At 45.7% G+C, this 20,019-nt stretch overlaps 1 protein-coding gene across 1 annotated transcript in view; it reads left to right on the plus strand.

Annotated features, from left to right (window-relative positions):
* kcnq3 (potassium voltage-gated channel, KQT-like subfamily, member 3) overlaps positions 1-20,019 on the plus strand; it is a 636,930-nt gene that overhangs the window by 150,026 nt on the left and 466,885 nt on the right. The gene's annotated exons all lie outside the window — the stretch shown is intronic.

A 20,019-nucleotide genomic window follows, 5' to 3' on the forward strand; every position in this document is an offset into this window, starting at 1 on the left:
GGCTTTCCATGATCACCCTTCGTTAGGTCAGAGTATCTCTCCGTAATATTCTCCAGCTGGACGGGTAGCTCTGTCTCGGCGAAGGTGAGTGCCCTCAACCTCCCGTCCTTCTTGATGTTCCTGCGCTTTGACCTTTTTCAGCATTTCCATTATATTTATATTTATACTTATATGATTTATGATTTATAAAATATGTATTATTATTGATATTGTATAATTATTATTTGTTATTATTTATTATTTGTTTTGACTCTGGAATCTCTGATTAAACCAACTGACCCTCGAATACCTCGCTGATCCTTCTCACTCTCTCTCCCTCGATTTCAACTCTCCGCACATGCGCCGGTGACCCCGACCCCAAAATTGTGGGGAAAAAGCATTTGTGGAAAAAAGCAAAAAAAAATTGCACATGCGCAGTGCAGTGCCACACCGTTCATCGACAAGAAAGGTGACCTTGATTGACTATAATGCTGCATACCGTTCGCATACCGCCGAAAAGAATTCCACCAAACTAGCGCTCTTCGGTCTCAGCGATACTCCGGCAGTTTTAAATGACAGAATAACACAGAGAAATGGGCGGACCTTACGTCCTGATGAATTTCGAGCCCTATGTCTGTTATGCTCAGAAACTAAATGTAAATGATTCGCATTAAGCTGAGCAAGATGGACCTTCAGGTTGGCCACAGAAAAATTTCAGTATTTATTTAAAAGTTTATTGTTATTAGAAGACCTTTGGTTTTCAGAGTAAGCGCGTGACACTAAATGATGGAAGCCTGACATTCCAACCTATTTCTCCAGGCTTGTATTTTGGTGATGGCGGGGTCTCCTGCAATGCTTTAGCTGGAGGATTAGACACAAGCCATTGAAAACCCAGGTTTTATTTTTTAAAGTTACTCGCAATCCAAAATGGAAGCCAGGAGGAAAAAAGAAGGTAAGATATACTAAAATTAGAGAAAGTTTAACAAATAGGTCTAGCAAGTACATATGGGTTAAACTTGTAAGTACCTGTATTAACAAGGCTGGAAGTCTGTGAGAAAGATGATGACTGTTCTTCACAAAGTAAGCACTGAGACAAGTTTCCTTGTGGTAGAATTCCAAATTTATACAAATTGAAAATTTCTCCAATTGGTGCTGAAGCAATGATTCCACATAACCAATTTTTCACAGCTTGTGTTTTCAGATTAAGATTGATCTTAAAAGAAAATGCAACCAAGTAAGTCAAACAGGATACAAAATCTCCTCAGGGCTGCAGCAGGCAATCTAAAATCAGAACAGTTAATATTGTTAGGTCTTATGATTAAATAAAGATGCACTCATGTCTATAATAATATTGGGATATACATATAAAAGGTAATTTTACATAATTACGCTGCTGGTACAGTGCCTTGGCTTCCAGGGATACCTATCGATCATTCAGACACATGTTTTTATGATTTTCCTTCTGTGATGTCCCGAATTCCCTGTAGGGGTAATTTTCTGAATTGGTACTGTTGGCGGAGAGCTTTGCTAGCGAGAAGTGCATTTTATAAATTTGAACACGTGTCTTGTGTACTAGGAGTACCATTTTGAAACACAGAATATTATAGAATGGGTTCGTTTTCAGATTTTTAAAGTCTGCTTTTCACCAACTTTCTCTACTCCCTCCTCTTCTACACGCTCTTTGAACATAAATATAAAAACATAAGAAATAGGAGCAGGAGTAGGCCATACGGCCCCTTGAGCCTGCTCCGCCATTTAATATGATCATGGCTGATCTGATCATGGCTGATCTGATCCATTTCCCTGCCTGCTCCCCATAACCTCTTAATCCCTTATTGGTTAAGAAGCTGTCTATCTCTGTCTTAAATTTATTCAATGTCCCAGCTTCCACAGCTCTCTGAGGCAGCAAATTCCATAGATTTACAACCCTCCTGAGAGAAGAAATTCCTCCTAATCTCAGTTTTAAATGGGCGGCCCCTTATTCTAAGATTATGCCCCCGAGTTCTAGTCTCCCCTATCAGTGGAAACATTCTCTCTGCATCCACCTTGTCAAGTCCCCTCATAATCTCATACGTTTCAATAAGATCACCTCTCATTCTTCTGAATTCCAATGAGTAGAGGCCCAACCTCCTCCACCTTTCTTCATAAGTCATCCCCCTCATCTCCGGAATCAACTAGTGAACCTTCTCTGAACTGCCTCCATATGATTGCTTCAATATGATTACTTGGAGCCAGGTCACCCTTTAGTGACTCAGCCAAGTGACCATTATTCAGGTGTGAGCCACGATGGTGAGTGCAAACAAGCTATTTGATAACCGTTGCATCACTGCACGTGCCCACTGTACAGGTCATATCACCAATACACTGCATTGTATAGGTTGTTTTGCCAGTACACATCCAGTGTATAGATTGTTTTGCCAGTGCATGTCCAGTGTATAGGTCATACCACCAATACACCGCATTGAATATATCGTTCTGCCTGTACACCGCATTGTATAGGTCATTTTGCCACTACACATCCAGTGTATAGGTCATTCCACCAGTGAACAGCCATTGTGTACGTCATACCACCAGTACGCATCCAGTGTATAGGTCATACCATCAGTGAACATCCAGTGTATAGATCATAACACCACTACATGTCCAGTAAAAAGGTCATATCACCAGTACATGTCCAGTGTATAGGTCATATCACCAGTACATGTCCAGTGTATAGGTCATATCACCAGTACATGTCCAGTGTATAGGTCATATCACCAGTACATGTCCAGTGTATAGGTCATATCACCAGTACATGTCCAGTGTGTAGGTCATATCACCAGTACATGTCCAGGGTATAGGTCATATCACCAGTACATGTCCAGTGTATAGGTCATACCATCAGTGAACATCCAGTGTACAGATCATAACACCAGTACATATCCAGTGTATAGGTCATACCATCAGTGAACGTGCCAGTACATGTTTATTGTGTGCATGCATACTATTGATGGTAGCAACAATGCCAGTCAAGCTTAAAGTGAATTGCTTGTATTAAACTGAATAACCTGTAAATGCATTTATTAAGATTTAAAAGACAAATTAATAGCTTAATGCTCTCCCTTCATTTTTAAAAGAACTATTTATGAATTGAGAAGCGAACTTGTGGAAATTTGACATTGGTTTTATTAATTTTCCTTTTTCTCTTTTAATTTTACCATTGGAAATAGTAAGGTTTTCCCATTCCATGGGCCCAAGTTTCGAGCCGCGCCTAGAACGGCACAGTCCCGAGCTGGGCGCCCGTTTTACGCGCCACAAGGTGCGCCTAAAAAAAACCTCCAGATTCTCCAGCTCCCTGCAGGTCTTCTGGCCCTCGGTGCAGCGCAGCAGGAGCTGTAGGGGGCGGAGCCAGGTCCCTGCGCTGAAAACAGTGCCGGGACCTCTGCACATGCGCGCTACAGTGGGCGCGCATGTGCAGTAGCTCCAGGCACCCGAAACTGTGAGGGAGGGGCCCAAAGCACGCAGCCCCTAGCCCTGGCTGAGTGGCCTCACTGGGGCTGCGTGAATAAGGCTCCTCCCACGGCCAGCTCCTGCTTCCTCCCGACCCGACTCGACTCCCGCTTCCCGCCCCCGGACCGGACCCGACACCGACCTGACTCCCGCTTCCCCTCCCCCCCTCCCTCCCCCGGACCGGACCCGACACGACCCCCCGGACTAGACCCGACACGACCCGACTCCCGCTCCCCCGCCCCCGCCTCCGGACCGGACCTGACACCGACACCGACCCGACTCCCCCCCACCCGCCCCCGGACCGCACCCGACCCGACCCCCCGGACTGAACCCAACCCGACTCCCGCTCCCCCCCGCCTCCGGACCGGACCCGACACCGACCCGACTCTCGCTTCCTCCCCCCCCCCTGCCTCCGGACCCGACCGACTCCCGCTCCCCCCCCCCACCCCCGCCCCCGGACTGGATCCGACCTGACCTCCCTCCCCCCGAACCGACCTCCCTCCCACCACTCCCCCGACCCGCGCTCCCCCCGACCCGACCCAACGCCACCTACCTGTAAATCTGGTGCTGGGGACGGGCCCTGCCCGAAGTCTCGGACCCGGCCCGTTCAGCCTCCCTCCCCCTTCTCCTTTCCCCCCCCCCAAGCTCCTTCCCCCCCAATCTCCTTCCCCCCCAATCTCCTCCCCCCCCAATCTCCTTCCCCCCCCAATCTCCTTCCCCCCCCAATCTCCTTCCCCCCCCAATCTCCTTCCCCCCCCAATCTCCTTCCCCCCCCCCAATCTCCTTCCCCCCCCAATCTCCTTCCCCCCATCTCCTTCCCCCCCCAATCTCCTTCCCCCCCAATCTCCTTCCCCCCCATCTCCTCCCCCCCATCGACTTCTTCCCCCATCTCCTTCTTCCCCCCCATCTCCTTCTTCCCCCCCCATCTCCTTCTTCCCCCCCATCTCCTTCTTCCCCCATCTCCTTCTTCCCCCCCATCTCCTTCTTCCCCCCCCATCTCCTTCTTCCCCCCCATCTCCTTCTTCCCCCCATCTCCTTCTTCCCCCCCATCTCCTTCTTCCCCCCCATCTCCTTCTTCCCCCCCATCTCCTTCTTCCCCCCATCTCCTTCTTCCCCCCCATCTCCTTCTTCCCCCCCATCTCCTTCTTCCCCCCCATCTCCTTCTTCCCCCCCATCTCCTTCTTCCCCCCCATCTCCTTCTTCCCCCCCATCTCCTTCTTCCCCCCATCTCCTTTCCCCCCATCTCCTTTCCCCCCATCTCCTTTCCCCCCATCTCCTTTCCCCCATCTCCTTTTCCCCCCATCTCCTTTCCCCCCATCTCCTTTCCCCCCATCTCCTTTCCCCCCCATCTCCTTTCCCCCCATCTCCTTTCCCCCCATCTCCTTTCCCCCCCATCTCCTTTCCCCCATCTCCTTTCCCCCATCTCCTTTCCCCCCCATCTCCTTTCCCCCATCTCCTTTATCCCCCTTCTCCCCTTTATCCCCTTCTCCCCCCTCCCCCTTCTCCCCCATCCCTCCCCCTTCCCGCCCTCTACCCCCTCCTCCCCCTCCCCTCGCTGTCAGAAACACAGACACTGACAGACAGAGAATGAGAGACACACAGACAGACAGAGAGATAGAGACACTGACAGAGACACACTGTGGGGGGCATCCCAGCACGCTGTTGGAGGGCTCCCGGTGCTGCCGTCGGTAAGTAGAAAATGTTTTATTTATTGATTTAAAAAAAAAATTATTACTGATTAATTTTTTTTGATTGATTTATTAGTTGATTTATTTATGTATTTATCATTTATTATTGATGATGGCTCTTTATTTGTAAAACTGAAGTGTTTAATGTTTGTAAACTTCCCTTTAAATCCCCCCCCCCATTCCCTACGCCTGATTTTCTAAAGTGTAGACAAGGTTTTTTCGAGCGTACAAAAATCTTCACTTACTCCATTCTAAGTTAGTTTGGAGTAAGTTTTCACTGACGAAACTTTGAAAACAGGCGTAAGTGGCCGGACACGCCACCTTTTGAAAAAAAAATTCTGTTCCAAAGTGAAACTGTTCTAACTGACGAGAACTGGAGCAAACAAAATGACGAGAATTCCGATTTCTAAGATACTCCGTTCTACACCAGTTGCTCCTAAAAATCAGGAGCAAATCATGTGGAAACTTGGGGCCCATATTCCTAGTCTCCCAGTAGAAGGAAAACCAATATACAATGGACCATGTTTCAGGCTAAACTATGAATTGTTTATAACAAGAAAATATATACAGAAGCAAATTGACTCGGCAGGTAACACTGCAATGCAGCAAAAACCTGCATTTATAGAGCAGCTTTAATATAGAAAAATATCCCAAGTTGCTGTACAGAAGTGTAATCAGACAATAATTGACTTTGAGCCAAAGAATGAGCTATTAGGAATGTTGTCTAAAACCTTGGTCAAAAGTTTGGTTTTAAAGAAGAAGAAGAGGTTTAAAGAGGGATTCCCAGAATGTAGGGCCTAGTTGACTGAAAGCATGGCTGCCAATGGTGGGGGAAGGGCTTGGGGTGCATACGAAGCCAGACTTGGAGGAAAACTCTCAGAAAGTTAAAGAGATAGGGTGGGTCAAGGCCTTGAAGGGAAATAAACACGAGGCATTGGGGGAGCAGGCACCAATGTAGGTAAGCGAGCATTAGGGTGAGTTTTGGATAAAATGAAGTTTATGGAGGATGGGAGGCTGGCTAAGAAAGTATTCGAATTGTTGAGTCTGTAGGTGACAAAAGGATGGATGAGGGTTCCAGCAGGAAATGGGCTGAGGCAAGGTGGAGGCGGGCGATGTTACAAAGGCATTCTTATTTCTCTCTCTCTCTCTCTCTCTCTCTCTCTCCATCATCATCATCATCATCATCATCGGCAGTCCCTCGGAATCAGAAACTTGCTTCCACTCTTAAAATGAGTCCTTAGCTGACTGAACAGTCCAATACGAGAGCCACAGTCCCTGTCACAGGTGGGACAGATAGTTGTTGAGGGAAAGGGTGGGTGGGACTGGTTTGCCTCACGTTCGTTCCGCTGCCTGCGCTTGATTTCTGCATGCTCTCGGCGATGAGCTCGAGGTGCTCAGCGCCCTCCCGGATGCACTTCCTCCACTTCGGGCGATCTTTGGCCAGGGACTCCCAGGTGTCAGTGGGAATGTTTCACTTTTTCAGGGAGGCTTTGACGATGTCCCTGTAATGTTTCCTCTGCCCACCTTTGGCTCGTTAGCCGTGAAGGAGTTCCGAGTAGAGCGCTTGTTTTGGGAGTCTCGTGTCTGGCATGTGAACAGTGTGGCCTGCCCAGCGGAGCTGATCAAGTGTGGTCAGTGCTTCAATGCTGGGGATGTTGGCCTGGTCGAGGACGCTAATGTTGGTCCATCTGTCCTCCCAGGGGATTTGTAGGATCTTGTGGAGGCATTGTTGGTGGTATTTCTCCAGCGACTTGAGGTGTCTACTGTACATGGTCCATGTCTCTGAGCCATACAGGTGGGTGGGTATTACTACAGCCCTGTAGACCATGAGCTTGCCATTTCCAGATACCAAAATATGGCAGACTCTTTTCAGAATACATTAACCTGAGCTCTTTATGTCATTACGTGCATTGGCACTCAGAGTTCTATCTCACCTAATATTATAAATTAAGTGAACCAAAGGTGAGCAGAGATTGCAGACCCTTTATGACAAAGAAGATTTTCATGTCACAGTTGCTAATTTGAGACTTTGACAGCTTTCCAGGCATGAAAGCCCCTCCATGGGATCGCCATTTGACACATACATCTGATAATTCTGTGAGGCTTCTCTGACAGAAGACAAAAGGACAAAAGAAAAGAAGACATAAGCAGCCTGCATTTTAAAAAGCTCAGAACTCATGCATTGCTACAATTTAATGAATCCATATCGCAGAAATGTCATCACTTGAAATAGCACAGATTTCTGTTTCTGTCATAAGGATACTAAGTAGGTGGGACAGAGTCCAATGTAGGGCAGATTGTACATAGTCTATAGAAGGATTGGGATTGAATAGCTGTTTTTCATTCCATGCTTTCTTAACACAAAGTTAAGTACAGATAAAGGTGTAGTGTCGAGAATCCAGAACCCTTGGGACTGAGGCTGTTCCGTATTCTGGGCTTTTCCGGACTTTCAATCATCTTTCTGACATCACGAATCTGGAAACACCCGAGCCCAGGTTCGGGTATTTCCGGATCTCGGAATGTCAGAAAGGGCGGGCGGGGGGGAGGGTCCCGCTGAGGAGCTGTTCGGGCTGGCCAACCCTGTTGCTGAAGAGGCCCGAGGTCTGGCAGTGGCGGCGAGTCCGGATTCCGGAACATTTTACGGATTCCGGACGATCCTGCCACCAATCGGTCCAGAGTCTGGATTCCAGAACATTCCGGATTCCGGAACTCTGGATTCATGACGCTGCACCTGTACACACATCTTCCACTGCAGACAACCCTCCATTGGCACAATGATTCAGAACAAATCTAGCAGCTCAAACTTGGGCATCCACGAGACACTATGGGCCATCAGCAGCAGCAGAATTGTATACAATCTGTAACCTCGTGGACCAGCATATCCCTCGTGCTACCATTCCCATCAAGCTAGGGGACCAACTCTGGTTCAATGAGAGTGTACAATAACATGCCAGGAGTGGTACCTAAAACTGAAGTGCCAATCTAGGGAAGCTGCAACACAGGACTAAATACATGCTAAACCGCGGAACCAGCATGGTATAGACAGGCTGAGCTATCCCATAATCAATGAATCAGATCAAACTACTGCAGTCCTGCCAAGTACAGTCATGAAAGCTGGTGGATAATTAAACAACTAACAGGAGGAGGAGGCTCCATGAACATCTCCATCCTCAATGATGGCAAAACCCAGCACGTGAGTGCAAAAGCCAATGCTGAAACGTTTGCAACCATCTTCAGCCAGAAGTGCCGAGTGGATGATCCATCTCGACCTCCTCCTGAGGTCCCCACCATCATGGTAGACAGACCTCAGCCAGTTCGATTCACTCCATGTGATATCAAGAAACAGCTGAGCACACTGGATACAGCAAAGGCTAGGGCCTCCGACCACATCCCGGCTGTTGTGCTGAAAACCTGTGCTCCAGAACTAGCTGTGCCTCTAGCCAAGTTGTTCCAATACAGCTACAACACTGGCATCTACCCAACAATGTGGAAAACTAGCCCAGGTATGTACTGTCCACAAAAAGCAGGACAAATCTAATCCGGCCAATTACCGCCCCATCAGTCTACTCTCAATCATCAGCAAAGTGATGGAAGGTGTCGTCGACGGTGCTATCAAGCGGCACTTACACACCAATAATCTGCTCACCCATGCTCAGTTTGGGTTCCGCCAGGACCACTCGGCTCCAGACCTCATTACAGCCTTGATCCAAACATGGACAAAAGAGCTGAATTCCAGAGGCGAGGTGAGAGTGACTGACCTTAACATCAAAGCATTTGACTGAGTGTGGCATCAAGGAGTCCGAGTAAAATTGGAGTCAATAGGAATCAAGGAGAAAACTCTTCACTGGCTGGAGTCATACCTAGCACAAAGGAAGATGGTTGTGGTTATTGGAGGCCAATCATTTCAGCCCCAGGAAATTGCTGCAGGAGTTCCTCAGGGCAGTGTCCGAGGCTTAACCATCTTCAACTTCTTCATCAATGACCTTCCCTCCATCATAGGGTCAGAAGTGGGGATGCTTGCTGATGATTGCACAATGTTCAGTTCCATTCCCTACTTCTCAGATAATGAAGCATTCTGTGCCCACATGCAGCAAGACCTGGACGACATTCAGGCTTGGGTTGATAAGTGGCAAGTAACATTCGTGCCACACAAGTGCCAGGAACTGACTATCTCCAACAAATGAGAGTCTAAATACTACCCTTTGACATTCAATGACATTAGCAGCTCCAAATCCCCCACCTTCAACAGCCTGGGAGCCACCATTGACCAGAAACTTAACTGGACCAGCCACATAAATACTGTGGCCTAAAGAGCAGATCAGAGGCTGGGTATTCTGCAGTGAGTGTCTCGCCTCCTCACTCTCCAAAGTCTTTCCACCATTTACAAGACACAAGTCAGGAGTGTGATGAAATATTCTCCACTTGCCTGGATGTGTGTAGCTCCAACAATACTCAAGAAGCTCAACAGCAAGCAGCCCGCTTGATTGGCACCCCATCCACCACCATAAACATTCACTCCTTCCACCACCGGCGCACTGTGGCTGCAGTGTGTACCATCTACAAGATGCACTGCAGCAACTCGCCACGGCTTCTTTGGCAGCACTTCCCAAACCCATGACCGCTACTACCTAGAAGGACAAGGGCAGCGGGCACATGGGAACACCATCACCTCCAAGTCACACACCATCCTGACTTGGAAATATATCGTCGTTCCATCATCGTCGCTGGGTCAAAATCCTGGAACTCCCTCCCTAACAGCACTATGGGAGTACCTTCACCACAAGGACTGCAGCAATTAAAGTAGGCAGCTCACCACCACCTTCTCAAGGGCAATTAGGGATGGGCAATAAATGCTGGCCTTGCCAGAGATGCCCACATCCCATGAATGCATTTAAAAAAAGATCGGGGAGGCCATTCTGCCCATCTAATTTATCCTTCAGTAGAAACCTACAATCCCACAGGTTACTAATTGCCTCTTGAATTATTTCAGTTTTTAATCTAAGGATATTGATCACTCTGCATGAAGAAGTGATTCCTAACATGACTCCTAACGTTATTGGTTATCAGTTTATACCCATATCCTCTAGGCCTATACTTGTCGCTTAATTTGAAATAGTGCTCCAAATGAATGGATGAAGTCGTCTTTCATTCGTCTCCTTTTAAGGCTGAAGCATCCGAGACTGTCTAACCATTCCTCAATACTTTATTATAATCAATTTAGACGCGTTTGCAGAGTAATTAGGGGAGAATTTAAGTATGCCGAAGTAGATTGGGAAAAGGCTAAAGTCTGTAGTCAGGATTAAGAGAAATCCTTGGAGTGCTTTCAGGAGTGCTTCTTTAAGCAGTGTGTTGTCGGTTCACCAGGGAAAGATTCCGTGCTAGATCTAGTTCTGGCTGACAAAGCAGGACAAGTAAGCAGCCTGAATGCGAACACGTGGGAAATAACAATCATTACATCATTAGGTTTGCATTAAAAATAGATGAAGAAACAGAAACATTCAAAGTAAAAGTATTGGATTGCAAATGAGTTTAACTTCATCAGCATGACAGGGCACCTAGCCCAGTTTAACTAGTCAGGAAAAAAATGACAGATCTAGAACATAAGAACATAAGAATTAGGAACAGGAGTAGGCCATCTAGCCCCTCGAGCCTGCTCCGCCATTCAACACGATCATGGCTGATCTGGCCGTGGACTCAGCTCCACTTACCCGCCCGCTCCCCATAACCCTTAATTCCCTTATTGATTAAAAATCTATCTATCTGTGATTTGAATACATTCAATGAGCTAGCCTCAACTGCTTCCTTGGGCAGAGAATTCCACAGATTCACAACCCTCTGGGAGAAGAAATTCCTTCTCAACTCGGTTTTAAATTGGCTCCCCCGTATTTTGAGGCTGTGCTCCCTAGTTCTAGTCTCCCCGACCAGTGGAAACAACCTCTCTGCCTCTATCTTGTCTATCCTTTTCATTATTTTAAATGTTTCTATAAGATCACCCTTCTGAACTCCAACGAGTAAAGACCCAGTCTACTCAATCTATCATCATAAGGTAACACCATCATCTCCGGAATCAGCCTAGTGAATCGTCTCTGTACCCCCTCCAAAGCTAGTATATCCTTCCTTAAGTAAGGTGACCAAAACTGCACGCAGTACTCCAGCTGCGGCCTCACCAATACCCTGTACAGTTGCAGCAGGACCTCCCTGCTTTTGTACTCCATCCCTCTCGCAATGAAGGCCAACATTCCATTCGCCTTCCTGATTACCTGCTGCAACTGCAAACTAAATTTTTGGGATTCATGCACAAGGACCCCCAGGTCCCTCTGCACCGCAGTATGTTGTAATTTCTCCCCATTCAAATAATATTCCCTTTTACTGTTTTTTTTTTCCAAGGTGGATGACCTCACACTTTCTGACATTGTATTCCATCTGCCAAACCTTAACCCATTTGCTTAACCTTTCTAAATCTCTTTGCAGCCTCTCTGTCCTCTACACAACCCGTTTTCCCACTAATCTTTGTGTCATCTGCAAATTTTGTTACACTACACTCTGTCCCTTCTTCCAGATCATCTATGTATATTGTAAACTGTTGTGGTCCCAGCACTGATCCCTGTGGCACTAACCACCGATTTCCAACCCGAAAAGGACCCATTTATCCCGACTCTCTGCTTTCTGTTAGCCAGCCAATTCTCTATCCATGCTAATACATTTCCTCGGACTCTGCGTACCTTTATCTTCTGCAGTAACCTTTTGTGTGGCACCTTATCGAATGCCTTTTGGAAATCTAAATACACCACATCCATCGGTACATGCTCGTTATATCTTCAAAGAATTCCAGTAAATTAGTTAAGCATGATTTCCCCTTCATGAATCCATGTTGCATCTGCTTGATTGCACTATTCCTATCTAGATGTCCCGCTATTTCTTCCTTAATGATAGCTTCAAGCTATCCCCACTACAGATGTTAAACTAACCGGCCTATAGTTACCTGCCTTTTGTCTGCCCCCCTTTTTAAAATAGAGGCGTTACATTAGCTGCTTTCCAATCCGTTGGTACCTCCCCAGAGTCCAGAGAATTTTGGCGGATCTAACAGTGAACCAGCAGTGGAAGATATTTGTGGACTATTTGGAGGATTTTCAGAAAGTAAACGTGACCAAAAAGAGTTACTATTTTAAAATTTAAATTAATGTAATTTTCAATTTGTGTGACCTTTAATGTAGAGGCATTTGTTATTAACTGATTTAAAAGATTTTCAAATCATTTTCACCTTCAGACAAACATATATTGGGCCCAAGTTTCCACATGATTTGCGCCTGATTTTTTAGGAGCAACTGGTGGAGAACGGACTATCTTAGAAATCGCAATTCTCCACATTTTATTTTCTGCAGTTCTAGTCAGGTAGAACAGTTCTACTTTGGAACAGAATTTTTTCTTCAAAAGGGGGCGTGTCTGGCCACTGACGCCTGATTTCAAAGTTTCCACAGTGAAAACGTACTCCAAACTAACTTAGAATGGAGCAAGTGAAGATTTTTGTAGAACTGAAAAAACCTGTTCTACACATTAAAAAATCAGGCGCAGGTTACAAATTAGGCGTCCAGAACGAGGTGGGGGGGGAGGGGGGGGAAGGGAAGTAATTAAATTCTACAATCAATCCTTATTTATACTTCTACAAATATTATACAAATAAATCCAACCTGAATAAACATTTATAAGCAAAGAAAAGATTGAATAAACCATCTTCCTACCTGTGTGAAATTGCTTCAGGCACGGAGAATGCTGCAGTCAGCCTGAGGCGCCCGTTCTTCCCGCGAGGGGGGGAGGAGGCGCCCGTTTTTTCCCGCGGGCGGGGGAGGAGGCGCCCGTTCTTCCCGCGGGAGAGGGGGGAAGGAGACAGTGAGAAGGCTGCAAGTGCTGATGTGCTGATGGCAATGTGCTTTTATTAAAAAATGTTCAAAAATTAAACAGCTACAAAGAACTACAAAAATGGCCGAGTGCCAATGTTTCCTTCACACGGCGCGTGCGCGAACACTCCAACGCGCACGCGCAGCGTTGCCGGCAGGAAAAAAACTAATTTAAATAGTACCCGCACCCTCCCACTTACAAAATCGGCGCGAGTGTAGGCTCCGCCCCCCCTGGGCACCGCGCCAGGCAGACAAGGAGCTGCAGAACACTCCAGAATCACGATTTTTTTTTTAGGCACCGTTTTAGGCGCGAAAAACGGGCACCCAGCTCGGAGGGGCACCCGTTTTTTATTGTGTGGAAACTTGGGGCCCATTAAAACTCAACTTGTGATCCAACCACATGCACTGTCCCCCATCAATTTTAGACTGGGTACAAGATGGCAAACATAATTGTAACTGGCTTTAATAAACTCCAAATGTAATGTGCACTGTTTATTTAAATCAACAAACAGTAAGAGATTACTTGCATAGCAGATGAAGCTGCTTATAGCTGGGTAAAGTAGGACGCAATTGCGTTTGATATTTGCATAAGAAGGAACTGTCTAATACCGAGAAGTTTTTATTGTGTTGCTAAGGTATTGTGACCAATCAAAAAGGAGGAAAGTAAAGATGGCTATGTAAGAAGTGTAAGCAGTGTAATGGCAGAGCAGAGCTGTAAGAAGAGAACCAAAAAATTGACTTTTTAATAGAAATAAAAATCGGGAGCAAGGTAAAACGTACTGCCGATTACTATCACCAGTTTTACGCTATTGCACATAGTCAAAATCTACACCATTGCATTATCAACGTTCTGATTTTTAATTTATCAATGAGGCACAAAGGTCCCAAGTTTGATCTCCGTTTGTGCTGAGGTAGCTGATCTCAACCATTTTGGCAGTAGGGATCCTATACATGATCTCTTGATTTGGAGAGGAGAATATTGTCCAGGGTTCCTGGTCACTATCCAGCAATCCTGGCTAGGAGTGTGTAGGCTGCCAAATAAGATCAGGATTTGATTTGCCTGTAATTCCCCTCTACAATCAAATACCCTGCTGATAGTGTCGAGGCTTATGTGAAAATTGACCATAAAGGCCAAGTACCGGAAGATAATGAGTGCCTTGAAATTGTACCCCAGTAACAGTCAGTGGGATCAATTTTTTCCCCTGTCTGATGGCAGGTGTGCAACAATTCGCAGGTGTTGGGCAAAGGAAAATAGAGGCAGAGACCTGTAACGCGTTCTTGATTAAAGGGACACTTCTCAGCTGAAACGAGTGGTCTCAATCTTAGTGATAAAGAAGTCCATGAGCTCCTTGCAATTGTTGAAGGTGAGGGTGGAGAGCACAGGGGAGAGAGGGCACTCCTAGGACTAAGCCTCAATATCAGCACGCTACCTGTTCCCCATTGTCATACAAAGGTCCAGATCTGCAGAGTTGTGCTATCTGCTATAAGAATGGGATGGAGTGTAGAATGTTTCAGTGTAAGGGGTGTCGCAGTTGTGTGGGGTGGACTGGCTGGGCTGGGTGCTCTTTACCTTTCCGCCATTGTTCATTGTTCATAGGTTTATATGTAACCTTCAGGGTTGCTGACTGAGGGCCGTGCGGCTCTTTGTCGGCTGGCACGGACACAATGGGCCGAAATGGCTTCCTTCTGCGCTGTAAATTTTTATGTTTCTAAGAACAGCAGTTGCTAAAATGCACCATGAAGCTGGCACAGCCAGTGGCACAATTAATCTTAAAGCCTGCATGTGGAGTTTCCTTTCCCTTTATTTTTGAGTGTCACATCTTGGGCTGCTAATGGATTCAGATGCCTTTAGAGCTTTCAGAATTTTTGTCCTTCCGTTGTGACACTCCCTTTTAATTATCTCATCCTCTTAAATTACAATCCCAGCACAAATGTGCTCCTTACACTTGCCTCGGTCTGCAGCTGGATCTCCGAATAAAGATGCAAATCAACTGCATCAGGAAATTTGAGTTAATTAGCACATTTACATTCAGGCATGATTTGCAACAGTTCTTAATCTCTTAGACATGCTTTGCACCAGAAGAGAAAAACTAGTCGCAATGACCTGGAATTTGCTTCAATGGCAATATTAGCGAAGGACACCATAAATTAGACAGTTGTGAGCACCAGTTCTCCAGTGGCAAATTTACACCAAAATTTGCTGGAGAACTGATGATAATATGCCACAATGTGCATCGTGGACCTGAGCATCCCAGAGGGAGGTGAGATAACCTACCCTGCTGCACCAGCTCGGAAGAATGAGCTTGTATAAGATCTGGAATTCTTCACTAAAGCTGCAAGCTTATCAGTAATTAACTGAACTAACTAGAATTTTAATATATATAATAGACTGGCTATTTAAAGCTGCTAAATTGTCAGATGGTGGGTGATGTAGAAGTCCTGGAGTTAAAAGCCATTAGTTATCACAATAGGCGTAGAGAGCTTAGTCTTTTTACACTAGAAAAATGTAGACTGTGGGGCGATTTAATTGAAATACAGGTACTTAAAATTGTAACTGTATGGACAGACTATTTTGAATTATATAGGTTAGGGAAATTAAGGGGTCATGCATATAAGCTATCTAAGCTTAGAACTAGGTTAGATACCAGAAGAGTTCTCTTTATACAGAGAGTTATTGCTGTATGTGTGCAGAGTGTAGATTTGCTCCATCAGTTCACAAAGAAACTGGATGAGTTCCTTGCTGTAGCAAATATCATGGTGTAGAAAAGCTAGGTGAGATGACCTCACGGTCACTTGATCTCCTGAACATGTTTTGATCAGCTTAGGAGGGTAGCGAGGAATGTTCCAGGTTTTTGCCCCTGAAATTGGGCTAGGGTTTATTGTATCTGATCTTTTGCGGCTCCCAGGAGATGATATGACAGCTGGTGGGAGGGAACACTGGGAGTTATGATGATTAGTTGTGTTGATGGACCAGCTGGTCTTTTCCTGTCCATCTATTTGCATATTCATACATGTATGGAGCCTAATCTAAACAAACCTTGCTGAATTTATGTCAATCTTAGACCCTTGAGTATAATATCAACTTGTAATACGCAGAGATAGCAAAGCAGAGGACTTTAGGGAGAGATTTTGAGGCAATAGGACAAACATCGCTGAAGGCCATAGCAGTGGACAGGAGATAGTAGAGGGTGCCAGAGTTAGAAGAAGGGGTGCTGTGTGTGGACATGTAGGACTGGAGAAAATTGGAAAGGAGAATTAAAGCCATGGAGGGATTCGTGAAGATAATGGTCAATGTGACAGGAAATGGGGAGTCATGGAAGGTGGCAAAAGAAAGATTGATGAGAGTAGGATTTAGGGCAGGATCGAATGTGCTGGGCAAAATGTATGTCTGGTGGAGCTTTGGAAGCCAGCAGCAGTGGGGGAGGAATAAGAGCAGAGGAGAATGATGTTTTGGAAGCAAAGATTGGCAGTCTGGGTGATGAGCAGGTTATGGGATTTGAAAATCAGCTTTGTCAAATAGAGCACCCTTGGGTCCAGTCTGACTTGAGCAGCGGGGAGGGGTTAGAACAGGGCTTCAGTTGCTGAGATTTTGGAAGGAGCCAAACATGACTTGGTGCTAGACAGCACAGTGGTAGTTGTATATTTGAGGATGGTGGCAGAGAGAGAGAGAGGTCGTGTGCTGACGTGGATTGAGAACTGGTTGTCAGACAAGAAGCAAAGAGTAGGAGTAAATGGGGACTTTTCAGAATGGCAGGCAGTGACTAGTGGGGTACCGCAAGGTTCTGTGCTGGGGCCCCAGCTGTTTACATTGTACATTAATGATTTAGACGAGGGGATTAAATGTAGTATCTCCAAATTTGCGGATGACACTAAGTTGGGTGGCAGTGTGAGCTGCGAGGAGGATGCTATGAGGCTGCAGAGTGACTTGGATAGGTTAGGTGAGTGGGCAAATGCGTGGCAGATGAAGTATAATGTGGATAAATGTGAGGTTATCCACTTTGGTGGTAAAAACAGAGAGACAGACTATTATCTGAATGGTGACAGATTAGGAAAAGGGAAGGTGCAACGAGACCTGGGTGTCATGGTACATCAGTCATTGAAGGTTGGCATGCAGGTACAGCAGGCGGTTAAGAAAGCAAATGGCATGTTGGCCTTCATAGCGAGGGGATTTGAGTACAGGGGCAGGGAGGTGTTGCTACAGTTGTACAGGGCCTTGGTGAAGCCACACCTGGAGTATTGAGTACAGTTTTGGTCTCCTAACTTGAGGAAGGACATTCTTGCTATTGAGGGAGTGCAGCGAAGATTCACCAGACTGATTCCCGGGATGGTGGGACTGACCTATCAAGAAAGACTGGATCAACTGGGCTTGTATTCACTGGAGTTCAGAAGAGTGAGAGGGGACCTCATAGAAACGTTTAAAATTCTGACGGGTTTGGACAAGTTGGATGCAGGAAGAATGTTCCCAATGTTGGGGAAGTCCAGAACCAGGGGTCACAGTCTAAGGATAAGGGGTAAGCCATTTAGGACCGAGATGAGGAGAAACTTCTTCACCCAGAGAGTGGTGAACCTGTGGAATTCTCTACCATAGAAAGTAGTTGAGGCCAATTCACTAAATATATTCAAAAGGGAGTTAGATGAAGTCCTTACTACTCGGGGGATCAAGGGGTATGGTGTGAAAGCAGGAAGGGGGTACTGAAGTTTCATGTTCAGCCATGAACTCATTGAATGGCGGTGCAGGCTGGAAGGGCTGAATGGCCTGCTCCTGCACCTATTTTCTATGTTTCTATGTTTCTATGAGCCGGGCAGCCAGAAAGCAAACATTTTATTAGACCTCTCCTCCTACGAGACTATGAAATGCAGTTCCAGTGACAACATAAATGAGGAATGGCATCTACAATCCACTGGATGGTCAATTTGATTTTGGGTGATATGGTAAAATGGATGATATCTCATCAGCTGCCTGTTGTACATCTTTTTTTCATTTCCATTGAAGTCACTGATGCAGAACTTCAGGATGTCATGCGAGGTGGAGTTTTAAAAGATGGGAACAAGGGTTGGCTGAAGAACATCAGTATGTGAATACATATTTCACACTGACATTTAAGATTGCATGACAATTCAGTGGAATACATTACCACTTTACATTTCCAGTGTAACTTCTTCCATATTGGACAACCTTAATTCTAGCATGCTGAAGTGAAAGTGTGCCAGAAATGAATGTGCTGGAATTGGTATTAATTCAGCAGTATGATCCTATGCTTCATATGCTTCATCTGATGAGTGCAAAATTCACACAGTTTAAAACAGTTTGCACCTCTCAGTGCTGAGACACTACAAATTAGCAGCCAAGATTATGTTTGTGTAACACAAAAATATTATGCTAAACATTACTTTACCCCCATAACTTACAATTTTCCTAATGCTGTTGAAAAGTAAAATATCTCTTCCCTACTCATCATAGGCAGTCCCTTGGAATCGAGGAAGACTTGCTTCCACTCCTAAAGTGAGTTCTTTGGTGGCTGGACAGTTCAACACGAGAGCCACAGACCCTGTCACAAGTAGGACAGATATTTGTCAGGGGAAGGAGGGTTGGGACTGATTTACCACACGCTCCTTCCGCTGCCTGCGTCTGACCTCTTCACGCTCGCAGCGTTGAGATTCAAAGAGCTCAACGCCCTCCCGGATGCACTTTCTCCACTCCCAGGCATCAGTGGTGATGTCGCACTTCACCGGGAGGCTTTGAGGGTGTCCTTGTAACGTTTCCGCTGCCCACCTTTGGCTCATTTGCCATGAAGGAGCTCTGCATATAGCAGTTGCTTAGGGAGTCTCGTGTCTGGCATGCGAACTAAGTGGCCTGCCCAGCAAAGCTGATCTAGTGTGATCAGTGCTTCAATGCTGGGGATGTTAGCCTGGGCGAGGACACTGATATTGGTGCGCCTGTCCTCCCAGGGGATTTGCAGGATCTTGCAGAGACATCGTTGGTGATATATCTCCAGCGACTTAATGTGTCTTCTGTAAGTCGTTCATGCCTCTGATCCATACAGGAGGGTGGGAATTACTACAACCCTGTAGACCATGAGCTTGTTGAGGGCTTGGTCTTCGAACACTCTTTTCCTCAGGTGGCCGAAGGCTGCACTGGCACACTGCAGACGATGTTGAATCTCTACATCAATGTCTGCCTTTGTTGACAAGAGACTCCCAAGATATGGGAAGTGGTCCATGTTGTCGAGAGCCACGCCGTGAATCTTGATGACTGGGGGACAATGCTGTGCGGCGATAACATGTTTATGTCAAACACAAAATAAAAATGTCCAGTCACTGAAAGCATGTTAACTCCTGACACTAATACCTTGTATTGTTTTAGTAATCCAGTTTCATTGTGGGTCAGAAAAGAAGTCAGACCTGAGAGTGAGCTTCAAAATATCCAGTTCACTGTCCTCATTAATAAATGGAACAACGTTGGTAAGCACTGAGTAAGTTTAAATAGCTAAAGTTACATTCACTTTCTGGCACTAAATAGTTAATGAGCAGGAATCATCTTAAATGGAGACTTCAGGCTTTAGGTAAAACCAGTTCAGTATGGAGAACACATTTATTGTGAACTATTATGCCTTACCAGTCTATATCTATATCTATATCTTCCACTATGCGATTAGTGACCTCACCAGACACATGCCATATTTTGAACGTTAATTTCGTTACCATTTAAAATTGAAATTGACTTCAATCAATTTACTTGCTTAAATCTGATTTCTATCAGAATGAAAGAACTTGCTTTATACTATTTTATGATTTTATGATTTATAGCCAATAAAGTGCTTTCCAAGTGTAATGCATTGGTGAGCAGTCTTCAGATACCAGCTGTAACTCATTGGTGGTGTCAGTCTAACCCATAATGTAATTTAATTGCATCGTATGAAAACAATGGCTTCTCATTATATACACTCTTTTTATGTGCAAGAATAATA

Source organism: Pristiophorus japonicus, chromosome 1 (assembly GCF_044704955.1).
Source record: "Pristiophorus japonicus isolate sPriJap1 chromosome 1, sPriJap1.hap1, whole genome shotgun sequence".
Lineage (NCBI taxonomy): Eukaryota > Metazoa > Chordata > Chondrichthyes > Pristiophoridae > Pristiophorus > Pristiophorus japonicus.